Source organism: Pogona vitticeps, chromosome 6, assembly GCF_051106095.1.
Source record: "Pogona vitticeps strain Pit_001003342236 chromosome 6, PviZW2.1, whole genome shotgun sequence".
In the NCBI taxonomy this organism is placed as follows: domain Eukaryota; kingdom Metazoa; phylum Chordata; class Lepidosauria; order Squamata; family Agamidae; genus Pogona; species Pogona vitticeps.
The window spans coordinates 98052693-98067920 of NC_135788.1; the positions used below are offsets into that span (position 1 = coordinate 98052693).

The 15228-nt window shown below is 41.8% G+C and overlaps 2 long non-coding RNA genes across 6 annotated transcripts in view; one reads left to right on the top strand and one right to left on the bottom strand.

Annotated features, from left to right (window-relative positions):
- Positions 1-8004, bottom strand: part of LOC140708077 (uncharacterized) — a 50355-nt gene extending 42351 nt beyond the window's left edge. Inside the window, exon 1 of the long non-coding RNA XR_013537579.1 lies at positions 1-8004. This exon is cut by the window's left edge and continues 20357 nt beyond it. This is a non-coding gene — a long non-coding RNA (uncharacterized LOC140708077).
- LOC140708451 (uncharacterized) overlaps positions 8004-15228 on the top strand; it is a 47925-nt gene continuing 40700 nt past the window's right edge. For 3 of the 5 annotated variants that reach the window (XR_013537575.1, XR_013537578.1, XR_013537577.1), the window contains exon 1: positions 8012-8086. This is a non-coding gene — a long non-coding RNA (uncharacterized LOC140708451). Of the gene's footprint in view, positions 8087-15228 lie in introns of all 5 variants that reach the window. The other 2 variants (XR_013537576.1, XR_012088642.2) reach the window with 2 other exon arrangements.

A 15228-nucleotide genomic window follows, 5' to 3' on the forward strand; every position in this document is an offset into this window, starting at 1 on the left:
CATATTCATCATCATCTTAGATATGCAGAGCTGGAATGGACCCTATGGGTCATCAAGTCCAGCCCCTTTCAGGGAGGCACAGTGGGGAACTGAACTAACCTCTACCACTGTGCTATCCAGCAGTTCTTAGTCCTTCCTGTTCCCCCATTTGGAAGAAAAAATGCTGAGGGTGGACAACAACGAGGAAGAAAATAAGTGAATGCTGATCATCCTTAATTTTGTTCTTCTGGCAGAAATTCAGCAGGGCATGGGATATATGACATGTGTTGACTTTGGAGTGGCTATAATAGTGGTGTCACCTTTGCAGATGTGCTGAATCCATCATCAGAAAACGTGGTCAGTGTGGCCAGTGGTCTGGGATTCTAGGAGGGAAGTCCAGAAGGAGAGGGCCAAAGGTTGAGAAGTGATGTTTCTTTCCAAGTCCTTTCCCTGAGTCTCCAATCTGTTTTCCCTTGACGATATACAAATTCCACAGATCTATATACTGTAGTTTACCTTAGCAATCTGAATTCTGACAATAGATGAAACATTGAACTCTAAAGTTATACACAGAACCACCTATCTCTAGAGAGGATATTTTATCAGGGCCAGGGGTAGGGGTAGGTGAGCTGTCAAAACAGTGAATATTTTATAGAGCTGAGCAATTTACTGTTTTGCACTATGACTCCCAGAATTCCCCAGCAGCTGATCAGGCTGTTTGGGAGGCTCTTGCGAGTTGTAGTACAGAAAAGTAAAGTTTTTGAAGACCTGGTCTTTTAATGTGTGTTTCTCTCTCCCTCCCTCTCTGTATACTAATTAGAAAAATTAACTGCTATGGGTTAGATTCAAAGGATGCTGCTTTTTATACAGTATTTCCAATTTAATGTTCTTTGTTGAATGAACATCAGACAAATGCCGCTTTACTGTGCTAGATTTTGCCATTCTGTACAAGCCACACAACCTGGTGATTGTGTCAAACTGATCAAGAGTTATTTTCCTCAAGACTGCTAATCTGAGGAGATGGAGGGGCAGGAAGAAAAAGTATTCTACCGCGCTTGGGGGGAAAAGCCTATCAACTTCAAACGTACAGCTTGCCCCTTTTTCTGCACTTGGTGCTCACTGGCCTCATATTCACACAAAGAGAGAGAGAGAGAGAGAGAGAGAGACTCTGAAGGCATCACTGTGTCTGAGGGCTAGATGAGACCAGCTGCCTGCATGGGATTTATTATGGCCTGGTTAGAAGAATACAGCATGACTAGGTCCTTCCTCAGGGGGCTGTGCATTAGGGAGACTCAGTTTTCAAGTGGCTGCTAATTGAGCAATCTGCCATACTAATGGGAAAACTAATGAGGGGGTCTGTTCTGGGGGCGGGCCTGTTTCCTGTGTAGGCCAAGGGGAGCTACCACAGCAGTTCTATAAGCCTTTCAGAAGTCAGAAGAAGCGCCATCAATTTTTGCCCTGTAACCTTTGGATGTTACACCCTTAGGGATGCAGGGCTGTGTTTAGGTAGCATGTGGGGTCAATTTGGGAGGGGGAGGGACAGGGAGAGGTTTCCCAGACCAAAAACTAATTGTAATCTGATGGTGATGGTCAGCCCAAGCATCGGTGGGCCTGAGTGAATCAAACCAACAGTAGAAACTAGGAACTGGCCTGCATCGAAATCATGACTTGCAACAGCCTGTATTGTTTCTAGAAATGCAAAATAAGGCACTTCTTTCGGACTGTAGTTCCCAGAATATCCAAGCCAGCATGGCCAGGTATTGGAAAGCTTAAACAGAAGGATGCCATTTTGCAACAGTTTGTTATAGATCCCAGCTGCAATATTCTGGCCGTTATAGTCCAGTACTTTTCCCATCTCCAGTCATTTCCCACAATATGGAGCCAAATAGGGTGTAGCAAATACAGATCGTGCAAGTGAGCTGCATGGCTTGGAAGTAACTCCTCATAGGAGTCAATTGGGATTAACTTTCCCTTGCCCTTTTTCTTTCTTTTTCTTTTTGCAATAACAAAGGCTTAACTGAATTGCAGTTGTAAAGTAATGTTGGCTGATGTCACTTTTTTGCAGTATAATGGTTGTGTGTACATGTGCTTGTAATGTAGTGAGCTTGTGTGGTTACTTATGGTGTGGGATTGACACAGTATGTACTCTGGGACACTTTCTCCTCAACTATGCCTTTATTTGAGACGTTCCAGGCATATGGCCGGGCTCTTGAGAAAGACATCTCCTATAGACAAAAGAAAGGAAGACAAAACATATCTGGTTTTGAATATGAGCACTTTCATGGGTAGAGAGATGAGCTTGGCTACTGTTGTGGGACAGCTAAATCAGGGGGCAGGGAGAAATGGGGAATAGAAGAAACACTGAGACCAGAAGCAGACATTAGACATAGCCCGTAATTACAGCAGAAAGCACATAAAATACAGAGAGGTGCCTGGGAAAGTCTTATTTGTGTTTGTGAAATCAGACACCAAAAGAACCTCATGCTTAAATTCTAAATCATAAAATAAGAGAATCACAGAGTTGGAAAAGACCACAGGAGCCATCAAGTCCAACCCCCTACCATGCAGAAACTCCATCAAAGTACTCCGGACAGATGGCCATCCAGCCTCTGCTCAAAAACCTCCAAAGAAGGAGACTCCACCTTGCTTTGTTTAGAGATTGGAGACTAGCCTCCAATCTCTAAACAAAGCAAGGCAATTTGTACAATCCTGGAGGTAAAAGAACCTAGTGCCATGACACTCAAATGTCCACATTTGGTAAGAATTTCCCTCTTCCATTCACTGACATATCTCTAATACCTAGCCTTGGTCTGAATGTCCAGAGTTACTGCTAGTATACCAAAAGGTTATACAGTAGATGTAAAATCTGTGACAGATATGGTCAGTAAGAGATAGCATGTCACACTTGCATGAGGACACAAGAATTCAGAATGAGAGAGCAGTCTTAGAAGAGCTGAAGCTGAAGACTAACTTACTTTCTGGATAATGACCCTTTATGGTGCCTCAATTTACGACCATAATCCTAGCTCGAAATGGTCATAAGTTGAAGCACTATGTCCCACAGCAATGTATTGAAACCTCATTAATCCGTTCCAGCCAATAATAATAATAATAATAATAATTTAAAACACACACAACGAGAACAACAAACAGAGCAAGACCCATCGGAATGCAATGGGGCTGAAAAATAATCACAAAAAACACCCCCCCACACACACACACAGCCAGCCCCATTGGAATGCAATGGAGCTGAATAAAATAAAATAAAAACACACGCACTACACACAGCCAGCCCCTTTGGAATGGGGCTGAAAAAAATAATAATAATAATAAAAACAACACACAGCCAGCATGTCACACTTCAGAACACGGCCAAAGAGCCCAAAAATCCACAACAATCAGCTACAAAGAAGCTCTTCGCCGACTAACAGTTAGTACCTACATTTGAATTCCCCTCCTTTTTTCCCTGCCTCTTTTCTGTTTGCAACTTGAAGCTCCGGCCTCAGGTCGAAGCAAAATTTTGCGGCCGGAGCAGTTCACAACTTGAAATAGTCGTTATATTGGGACAGTCGTAAGTCGAGGCACCACTTAAAAGTGTTTGTAATCTTGTTCTGTTTTTAAATGTAACAAGTAACATCTAAATCACTTAGGTGTAAGAAACAATCCAATTACTTCCCAAAGCTACTTCTAAAAAGTAACACTATTTTGGAAAGAATTTTTCAGGTTTTATGCTATTCTTTTACCAATCCTAAGTGGTAAGGAAAGTATTATTTTGTCTTTTGACTTTTAATAAATATTTCTAAGGAGCAGTACCAGAATTTAGCCCCTGAACAGTATTTCCTTGTATTTTTCTGGTCTGCTGACAATAACAATACAAGGCATTAATAGCATATAAATACAGTAATACAACTGACTACTTGCGGAATCAGAACATCAATAATGATAATGAGTAACAGAATAAGTTCCTTTTACAATGTAACATTTCAAGTTCTTATCCTTAGTAACGGTTATAAAAACCTAACATCTCACCTAAACTACTTCTGTGTCCCACCAGTTTTATTAGTTCAGACTCTTGATTTAGATTTTCCACACGGGTTTCCTATGCTTTAAGCCACAACTACACTTGGCTCCAGGATAAGTGGCTTCGTCCCCTATGGCAATCCTGTTTGAATTTATTTGTGCAGGCTTGCAATCCACTTCATTTACCCATCTGTAAAATGGACGCCAACAGCGGCTCTCAGAAACAATAGGCAAAATCAAGGTTGCAAAGCAAAATATTCATTAAAATTTGGTTTGTTTTTTGCATCAGCAGGACATTCTCCAACAGAGATATCCACTTTAGAAAGTGGAGGGGAAGGAGCAATTCTTGCTCCAGACAGATGCCTCTGACCTAATTGGCATCAAAACAGTTGGAATCTGGCCTAGGCTTGGCTTTTCTCCCCATGGGAGAGTGAATGGGATGTTCCAGTCACCCAGCACAGATCACACTCATAAGCTGCTTCTTTCTACTGGGGCTCTGCTCTCTCTCTCCTTTCCTCCCTTGGGCTAAGGAACAAGCCCTTACATAATTTAATTCAATTGGGCACTGTGGTCCCTGCCAAGGAAGCTGACAGATGGCAAGACCTTTGATCCCTCTCTCTTCTAAGAGTGATCTTTGATATATCTTTTTTAAAGAAGTGTTTTTCCAGGATTGTTCAAAAGGCCACAGAGAACATACAAGCCTCTGTGTTTCTCGAACGTCTAATAGCCAAGTCACATTATTGTTTTGGAATTATAACTGGAGGTCCAAACTTTCCTCCCTAAAATGAGTTTATATTAGAGATTTTAAGAGCAGAAATATCCTACCTCTTGAGCAGAGTTTGGCCTTGCCGGCTGGGGAATTCTGGAAATTAAGAGTATAAAAAGCATCCTTCCCCCCTCTTCTACTCTGCTCTAGAGTAGCTCACTGATTCTCTTGTATGAGTCAATATTCTGTTCTAGGTATTTATTATATTTATAAGATGCCTTATAAGCATGTTTTCTTTGTGCAATGCCAATTAGTTAAAAACATAATAGTAATACAGTTTTTTGTTTTTTTTTAAATCCCCAAACATACAAGATTGATAACACAAGAAGTAGATAGAAAATTACTTTTTGGGTACAAGTAATTGTTTCCAGTTACTTTCCAAACTTACTTTTAAAGAACATTTTATGATGTTTTATGAGCTTTTTAAAAAGAAAATGTCCAGTTCTTATGCCACTCTGTTGTCAGTCTCAAATGGGAAAGGAAGTATTTTTTGCTCTCTCTTTTTTGTTCACATTGTTGTAGATATTTGCAATATGGTGTCGTGAATATAGCGGCAAACTAGGATTCAGCAGATTTGGGCTTGACTCTCACTCATCCGTGGAAACTCACTGGAGGGGCGTTGTTAAAACCGCTCCTTAAACATCTCATCTTGAAAAGTCTATTCGGTCATCATAATTCAGAACCGACTTGATGGCAGGTGAGACCTATAAAGATATTTGCAAGGTGCAATGTCAGAGTCAGCCACTAGAAGGAACTAGAAAATATTTAGAGTTTTCACTTGCTGAGAAAAACAACACAACACTTTAATTAAGATGTAATACAGCAAATTACTGATCTGATTGCAGCAGTGATAATGATAATAGGTATATAACTGCAGAGAGGCAATGAATTCTTTTAAACAAATGATTAATTATTCTTACAAGCTTATGAAAATTACACCGCCCCTCATAATGTAAGACCTGAAATGGTAGCTTACTTAGCTTATGCATAAATCAGGCACCGAGGGGAAGGGTTTGGGGCAGGGTAACTCGTTTAAGGGCAAAGAGATTGGGCTCTGTGAATGTTTCCTATTCCGTATTGCCCATGCTTCCCTTGTCTTTGATGGCTGGTGAGCTAAACTGCAAAAATATCCCTATTCTGCTGGAATATCAAACAAGGGTTTGAACTGCAAACTGAGCGCTTGCCCTTTTTTCACCCGAGGCAATTCGTGGAGGGCCTTATGGAAGTATTTACTGCCTGCGCAGCGTGGAGGAAGTTTCGCATGGGGTAGAATGTCTCCTTTTCCACCCTATAAATGTTGCCTCTTTCCCGCAGGGTGTTTCCCCCCACATTTTTCCTATTTTCATGCTCATTTCTCTTTACACACCTCCAGTGACCCAGCACAAGCTGTAAACTTAAATCTCTGCTGGCACGAGCCTGGGGATCGGCTGCAGAGCAGGGGCAGATGTTCGTTAAAGCACTTCTGCCTGTTATGTATCGTATTTTGTTTGCATTAGGAAGGCACACTATTCATGTGCCTATGTGTGCCTTTTGTGTTATTGCAAATATTATATGTTAGGAAACAACAGAGATAGAGTTTGAAATACATAAGGATGTAGACTTTGGAAAATATTCTTTTCGGACGATGACTCCCAGAATCCCCATACTTATTATCAGTGTTGATTGGGGAATTCTGGAAATTGTAGTAACTTTTACATGAATTGCAAACAGCTCAAAATTCTTCCTGCTTTTCCATGAGGGGGAATTGGAGATGGTAAGGACTCTACACACTTCTCCAGCAGCAGCCTTATGAAGACCCATGTGGGGTTGAAAGAGGTAGCATGTGTTTGCAATTTTTTATTGGTGGTCTAATAAAGAGAATGCATGCCCTTTGCAGTGGTACAGGAGTTACTGTAGTCCTAGGCCCACTGAACAGTGAGTGAGCACTTATGTAAATCCTATTGATTAACCAGCCAAATTTTTGTTGAGAAAATCTACATGTGCAAGGGCAATCATGCAGCAGCTTTCACTGTCCTTCTTTTCCCTGTTCCCATGCTCAGCTGCATTAATGATTGCACACCCAGTTTTTCCAGTTGTTTGTGACCACTTGCCTGCGAGAGGAGCAACAACTAATCTTCAATGATTGTGCAAGCCAATAGAACTCTAGCTGGATTTAAGCAAGGGATCTTGTAGAATTCATTCTTTGCAAATTCTGTGCTATAGGAACTGAATATACTCTACACACATCTTCACCCAGCACAGAGTTGTGCCATTGAATTCATTATCACAAGATGTAGTGATATTGGGACAGCTTTATATGGGGCGTATACCTTTTCAAAGTGAGGCGCATGGGAGGATAAGGCTATCAATAGAGGTCACTTGTTAGGTTTGATATATACTCTTCACAGTACTAAAGGTAGTTTGTTCCTTTGTATCAGCTATGAGATGTGAGCAGGAGTTCATGTCTTGTGTCCTGGCTTCCCATGGGCAAATGGTTGGCACTGCATGAGAATAGTCTGATCCAGCAGGTACCTTCTTATGTTTTCATGATTTATGTGAAGATGGAGACATAGCTGCACATTAAAGTTTGCAGTTTTGTGACATAGTACAATTCAGTTCTCAGCCCCAAAGCACAACATGCATTTAAATATGAATAATTTGAAACATAATACTTTTGGGTATGTGTACTTTGAGAGACAATATGTCTGGAAATGTGCTTTTTTTGTGTGGGGAGATTATTTTGTCTATTTTGATGTTGAGACAAAACGTATTTAAAATATGTATTTAATTATATATTTAAATTAGGGTGCTGGATAATTTCATTCAATCTGCATCTGAAGCTTGAGGTATGTTTCATATGCATATATATGTAAACATTTTAAAAAGGCGAGCAGCTAAAATGCAAACAGTTTAAAAGATGTGAACAAACCCATTTTCATCAATGCAGAAAAGTGTACAAAATGTGTATTTTAAGAGACGTGCTTAATTGAATGAGCATACTATTTTAAAAATGGCTATAGAAAATCTGTGTGAATTTCCTTGCGGGAGGGAGAACTTGGAAATATTATTCTTTGGATTACAATTCCCAGAATTCCTCAGCTGGCATGGAATATTTCCAAGTACCATTTCCAAGTCCTGATGGGAAGAAATAAAAAAGTCTCACAATATGGTGCAAGAAAAGCATAGCACAGAAATGCAAGTGAGGTAAGATGTATAACAAAATTTTGAGAGGTTTGTTTTTACATTCTTATCATAGGTTAATCATCCATCAATTACTACTAGAAATTCTGGTGTGGATGCTTCGTTTTATAGTTCCAGTATACACCTGGCCACAACTGCAAGGTATCCGGTATACTCCTGTAGTGGTGAGGGGGTCCCTTCTGTCCTTTGCTGACTGTAACATTTGTTGTATTTTTGTGGTGGGCTTAAATACTGTTTGTAGATTGTGTTTTTTCAAAAGTTTCCCCATGTGGTCCGTGACCCCTTTGATGTATGGCAGAAATACTTTATTTGTGGGTGGCTGTTTTTCTTCTTCAATTCGGTGTTGTTTTCTTGGTTTGATGGTTCTTGTGATTTCATTTTTGGAGTAGGGCCCAATTCAGATGGTTGCGTTCAGTGCTGAGAAAGTGAGCTTCACACACCAGAATCAAAGAACATGAGAGACACTGCAGACTAAAACAACCAGAAAAATCTGCAGTAGCTGAACATGCCCTAAAACAAACTGGACATGAAATTTTATTTCAAAAGTACTGAAATACTGGACAACACCAGCAATCATTACGTCAGACTGGCCACAGAGACTGGCGAAACGTTAGGAAGAACAACCTTCAGAACATGGCCAAAGAGCCTGAAAAACCCACAACAACCATTAGTTCCCGGCCATGAAAGCCTTTGCGAATACAAAGCTAAGAATAATTGTGTGTAGTTGGGTCTTATGATTGGTGTTTGGAAAAATTGCTGTTTTCAGAACTCTAAGATCTCCAGGATTCTGGGAGCTGCAGTTCAGAAAAGTAACTTTTCACACTTTGCTCTTGATCACCAGTTCTGCCTCACATTCCATAGGTTAAAAAGGGAGAGAAAAAAGAATGATGCACGCTTCTCTGCACTTCTACCCCTCTGTGGAAACGTAGAAAGGTAGAACCAGAAACATTCCAATTATGAATGACAGGCAGCATGTTATTGATGCCATCTGGAACAAAGATCTGGGGACAGGAGGGTATAAATAATAGAGCTCAGGAAGTTTCTGATTCAGATTCCTCATCCATGAGATGCAGCATTGTCTGCACTGACTGGCAGCAACTCCCCATTGTTTTAAGCCAGAGCTTTTCCCATCCCTACCTGGAAGTCCTGGGAACTGAACCTAGGCCTTTGGTGAGCAAAACATGTGCTCTAGCATGCAAGAAATGTGTGCCTCTCCTAATGCATGGATAAGGGGAATTCCTTCACAAACGAAGCTTCTTAGGAGAATCATCTGGACTGGTCAGCCCTTTTTTTTTTTTGGGTAGGGTGCATCCCTTGTTAGACTGAAGCGAGATAGAGTCCAGGTCCTAAGCAAGATCTTGGACTTTGTCTGGATGCACTCTTGGTAACTTCACCAATGCACAGCCCATTGACACTCGTAATGTGGAGCCTGTGGTTTGAATTGCAGGGGCAAAGGGTGGATCATAGGATGCTGGAAAATCAAGGCGGTGAGGGATGGAAAAAGTAAATTTGGCTGGAGTGAGGGTGAGGAATCTTGGCCACCAAGCCAAGGAGCAGGAGGTGATCCATTCTGCAAAGGAGCTATGGAGTTGGGGGTTGGGGTTGGGTTGAGAAACAGGGCAGCTAAAGAGGCAGAAAGAAAGCAGATGGCAAAGAGGGGGGGGGGGGAGAAAGAGAAACATCCCCAAGGCTCTAGGGGCGTGAGCAGCTCTGTGTGTGCTCTTGGTAAAGAAGCAACCTGAAGAGGTGATGGGGACTGGATTTCACATTGATTCAGAATAACCGGCCAGGCCTTTGACTGCATGTCTCTTGCGCCGTATATTATGCATGAAACGCTTTATTCTCCCCTCAAATTGCTTTTCAGTATTGTTGCTCTATGTTCCCGAGTCTTTGCACTTTGGCCAGGCCTTAAAAGAACAGGAACGCTATGAACAAATCTATAGATGTCTGTACTCCGATGAAGCTGCAACAGGCAAAGTTTGGTTTTGGCTGCTGTGTAAACCGCATGGGTTTGGCATAATGTTGTCTCCAGCCCCATTTCCACCTCCAGCCTGGTGACTCCGACCTAGACAGAACCCCGTGGCGCTGACCTTTTCACATCAAGAAGGGATGCTGGTGGGAGGAGGAAGGGGAAGGAGGGGGAGGCGTGGAAGCCCCCACCCCACCCCCCACTGGTCCTTCTTAGGAGGGAGACATTTCCTGCTTTTAAAGCAGGGAAAGCAGGGCTAAAATTATCTTGATGCCTCTGATGGCAGCTGGTCTCTGTGGTCTTAAAGAGAGAGTGAGAGAGAGGAACCGTATATTCCACGGGTCTTTTGTAACAATCGGTTAGTTGTCCTGCGGCATGAAAGACCAGGAAAGAAAGGGGCCGTAAGAAAATGGCAAGAGATGCTCAAATCTGTCCCAGGGTCGTCAGTGAAGATGGTAAAAGGGGTTTACACCAAAGCAGTTTAGTTGTCTTTATTTATATCTATATCTGTCTAACAAATCCAAGGACTGGAAAGAGGGAGAGATGGTGCTTTGGTTGGATCCTGAACCAGCCAGTATTGCAAAACAGTCATAATCCATTCTTTCTTTTCACTCCCCTATTCCAACCCCCCCCCCCCCCCCAGTCAACTCATGCGGTTGCCATATGAGTACGGAAGTTCTGTTTTCGTTATATTTGTTCCCTTGGGTTTAGGAATGGAGATTTTATTGCTACTAATAAATATTATGATTACATTGTGGAGCAAAACATCCCCTCTTCTCTCCCCCTCCCCCACATAGAGAGAGCCAGCAGCCAGCAAGCAAGCAATGTACATTATTCCTATTTATGCAACTGGAGTAGGTTTTCAGCAAGGAGGCAAGATACATTGGATATGTGTTGTCCCCTTCTTTCCAGAGAGGGGGACCCATGAATCCCTGCACATTTGTAGCAATTTTTAAAGAACTGAGCACAAGATATCCAGTGGATAGAGTGGCAGACTAGGATTCAGGAGGCCTGGGTTTGAATCCCCGCTCAGCTGTGGAGGATCACTGGGGTTGTGGAACTAGTAAAGCCACTTCTTAAACATCTCACTTATCTTGAATGCCCTGTTAGGGTCCTTATATGTTAGTTCCGACTTGATGGCACATAACATAACATAAATCTCTGAGAACACACAATATAAAAATTCCATCTCCCTGGACACTTGGTCAGTGATCCCAAAGCTATTGTAGAAGAAAGCAAGTACAAATAGAGATTTGAGAGGGAGGCAGCTGAAGTGGGTTGCATTCCTACATTCCAGAGTACATCAAGAACTTAGTAAAAACCTGGGCTTTTTCGCTCACAATATATATTTCTAAGCAACTTTTCTTTACAGTCTTCTGTATAGTAAGTTGTTTTCTTTGGCAAAATTCTGGCCTCAACTTTGCAGTTAAAACATAGTCATTATGCACTGGGTTGTAGACTATTTACTTTAGGTAACCCATTAACAACAGGTTTACATAATCCTGTTTACATAAACCTGTTACCAGCAGGTATAATCTGTACTTTAAAAGTTCATCACCTTTAAAATTTCTTAATACTGCTATAATCAAAGTTCATTGGCGGTGTCCATAGCCCATTTCAGTTTGTCCCTACCTGCCCAACCAGGCTGGGTATTTGTATTAATGCCTTAATATTGTACTTCAAGTATTTAAGGAAGTGGGTTGTTGTAACCCATGAAAATTCACACTGCAATAAATGTGTTAATCTTAAAGGTGCCACAATGCTTTTGTTTTTGTTATGCCTGCAAATTTATGAATTCATATACATTTAAGTCAGTTTTAAGTCACTGGTTGCAAAAGCTCTCTCTGTCTTCTTAAACAAACAATTAAATAAGCAAACAATCTGCATAGATTCATGCCTCCCTCTTTCATACTGGAATAGTTTCTAGCCTAGTTCAAGGTTCTTAGGTCAGTGATATCCCAATCTCTTACATTCAAAGATTTAATCCTGTATTTTCAAGAGTGAGCTTTAATAGTGAATTACTCACTCTTTTTAGATTTCAGTATTGTCTTTGTTTTTAATAATGTATGTTGCCTTGAGTCCTTTTGAAGCAGAAAGGTGAGTTAAGAATATTTTAAATAAATACAAGAAATAAATTCAGAGCAAAAACCTGACACCAAGAGAGGTGTCCTTGTGAAGACACAGAGGTGGAACCTTGTGATGTCACAGAAGCAGGTCAGGCAAACATGGAGGGCAGAATTACTTCTGGCCAGTTGGTTATGGAAACAGGCACAAGGGGAAGCTAGGTAGATGGGCCCAGAACCTGCGGAAAACCCAGCTAAACAGTGGTCAGTGAGTTGTGTAGCTGTGGGCAGAACCAGAGGTTGACGGTGTGATTCTCCACTGTGAGTAGAACCAGCCTGTGTAGTCTTGGGCAAGCTACACAGTCCCAGGGCACAGTCCGAGAAGAAAGGAACAGTAAACCACTTCTGAGTACTCTATACACAGAAGACCCTGGAGAGAGCCATCAATTGACTTGATGGCTCATAATTATTATGAAAGAAAAAAAGGAGGAAAACTTTTTGGAGAAGTGGGCAAGCAGCAATATGTGCCAGCAGCTCCAGAGGTGGTTGCTGCCATTGCTGCTAGTCCTTGCTTACAGTACATGGTTATTTCCCCCCAGAAACTACGGTTCAGCTGCTGCCAAGATTTGTGCCACCAGAATGTTCACAAGTCATAGTGCTCATACTCTGCTCCCTATCTTGCTCCTGATGGCACAATGGGCTCAAGTGCCTGCACCCACCATCTCCCTTCCCAGTCCCTTTGCCCTTATCACATTGTGGAAGCGTACACACACACACACACACACACACACACACACACACACACACACACACACACACACACACACACACACACACATTTTCACATTAAGTCAGTGAGTCTTGGTAATCGCTGTTAATAGGCAAAGATGGGCTTTAAAGCTACCTTGCATACAAACATCAAACCTTTCCCAACTCTTGCGCTACTTCACCTGAGGTTTGCCTTGACGCTTGGCTTGGACACCCAGGGAAGTATAGCTATTGCCTAGACTTTCAGCTGGAATCCTGGAAATCCAAAACTCTTTTCTCCCCATGTGTTTCACTTAGCTTTGGAATACTGGTAACTCAACAGAGCTATTTTAACAAGAGGTAGTGATGATTACTGTATCTGTAAACTGACCTGCTGGAGAGTTCTGCTTGATATATGACAGACTTGGTATTTTGTTTACACAGGAACAGACCCTTCAATTTAGCATTTCAAGAGCACTAATTTGTAAGTGCTAAATCTGATGATTAGTTTCACTTAAAGCAAGCTCACTGAGTGAATGCGACTTGTTAAGGAGACACATGAAAGTTCCATTCATTCAAGGGATCTACTCTAGTTGGAGACTTTTCCTCAGTTTTCCATTTTGAGAAGCAAGCAGGAAGTAAGAGAATGTAAGAGAGAAATACAAATTTGAAATTCTTTTACATAATGCCAAACTTATAAAAACTGTTTTTTAAAGCTTTGCCTTGTCTTACAGGACCACCTGAGAAACTGCCCACAGCCAAATTGGCTGCTGTGGATTTGGCTGCAGAAAGTTTCTTGACTGGCTCTTTAAGAAAAGGCAAAGAAAATATTTTGCTTTAAAAAATTATAAGCAATGCAGCACATTTTCACTGTGCTATATCACTTATAATTAATAGAGTCTAATTTTTTTTCACTTCCTCCGTCCCTCTCCCAAGAAGCAGAGGAAGTGTTTAATTTGCCAATACCCTAAAGTGGGTCTCAATAAGTCACTTCATGATATTGGAAATTCCCACTGGAAAGAGCCTTGACAGCCAGAAGGCTCACTTTTGGATCATTTCCAGTTATCACATATGTCCAAAACAAAAGTGTACATGCACTGAAAAAGTAGAAGCCCCCAATGAGCTCAGAAGGATGCAGGTAGGAATGCTCTGGGGATGATTTGATTCACTCAAGCAATTATGTTGCGCGATCACTGGAAAAAGGAATCATCCAGCCTGTTCCCACAGTGTACCAAACAGTGGGCTAAACAGCGATCGCACCCTAGTTCTCACAATCGAGGATAGATATTTTTGAACTATATGCACATGCATGAACCCAATGCATATATATATAAACACTAGAGCTTCAACCACAATGAAATCTGACATGGCAAAGCAATTATACTTTTTCCCCTGTATAACCTCTTATTTCCTTTAAAATTATGTTTTTCCTATAAAGCAAAAACAATTTCATGGAATTATTTAAACTGAAGAAAGGGCTTTTAAAAAACCCTCCTCTAGCACAAAGTCCCAGTTCAATCCCATTACTTGGTCTGTTCTTTTTTTTTTTTTAACTACTGTACTAAAAATCCTAATCCTAGAGATCTCCTGTATCACATCTCATTTATTCCTGAATATGTTTGGGTTGCAGCTGTTTCACAGCAAGAACAATCTTATGCATTGTTGGACGAAATGCTTATTCAGATGCTTAGGGAATTTGTGTGTGTGTGTGCGTGTGTGTGTGTGTGCGCGCGCGCATAGAACAGATATCAGGCATAGAAGATGCACAGAATCAGGCATACATCAAACATACAATACACAGAACAGACTCCACCTAGGTGTACTGAATGAGGAGGTATGATATGAGAACAGTGGTCCCACAGGTATACAGGAGTGCCTCTGTTCTCACCCATGGCTGGGTATCAGGGGACTTGGTTGTGGGGCCAGTGAATTGCTCTGCTTCCTGACTGTCCAAGCAGGGAACTGAATCTTAAGTGATGTTGGAAAGGGAGAGCCTTTGATTTCTGTGTATAAGATGGTACTGAAGGCTTCCTTTACCCATTCAAAGCTGGCACCAGGACTCACAGGTTCTGCGCAAAAGTGTTTTGTATGTTGTCCTTACTCCTCTCCAACCCTTTGCCTGCCCCACTGCTGTAACATCATAAGGATCAATCCTGTGACCCACAAAAGCCCGCCCCTAGGTCTTAGGTTTTGGCCCTGAAATCTCAGGGAAGCAGAGGCTGATGACCTAGCCATCCTGCCCATGACACTTCAGTGAACACACAACACGCAGGCTAGACTCAGACAGGACCTTTCGCAGGAGATGACTGCCTCAGGCAGCAGTGCACAGCAGGCAACCGCAACTGAAGTCTCTCTGCTGTTCCTTCTGATGTTCTGGCTCGTCCTCTCTGTTGGAGAGTAGAGCTCTGTCAGCCACCAATCTGTCCTGGGTTTCCTGAGCTAGCCTGCTGCCTCAGCTGTGGTGGAGGACATGATTTCATCAATAGTATTGATGTAAGACTCTG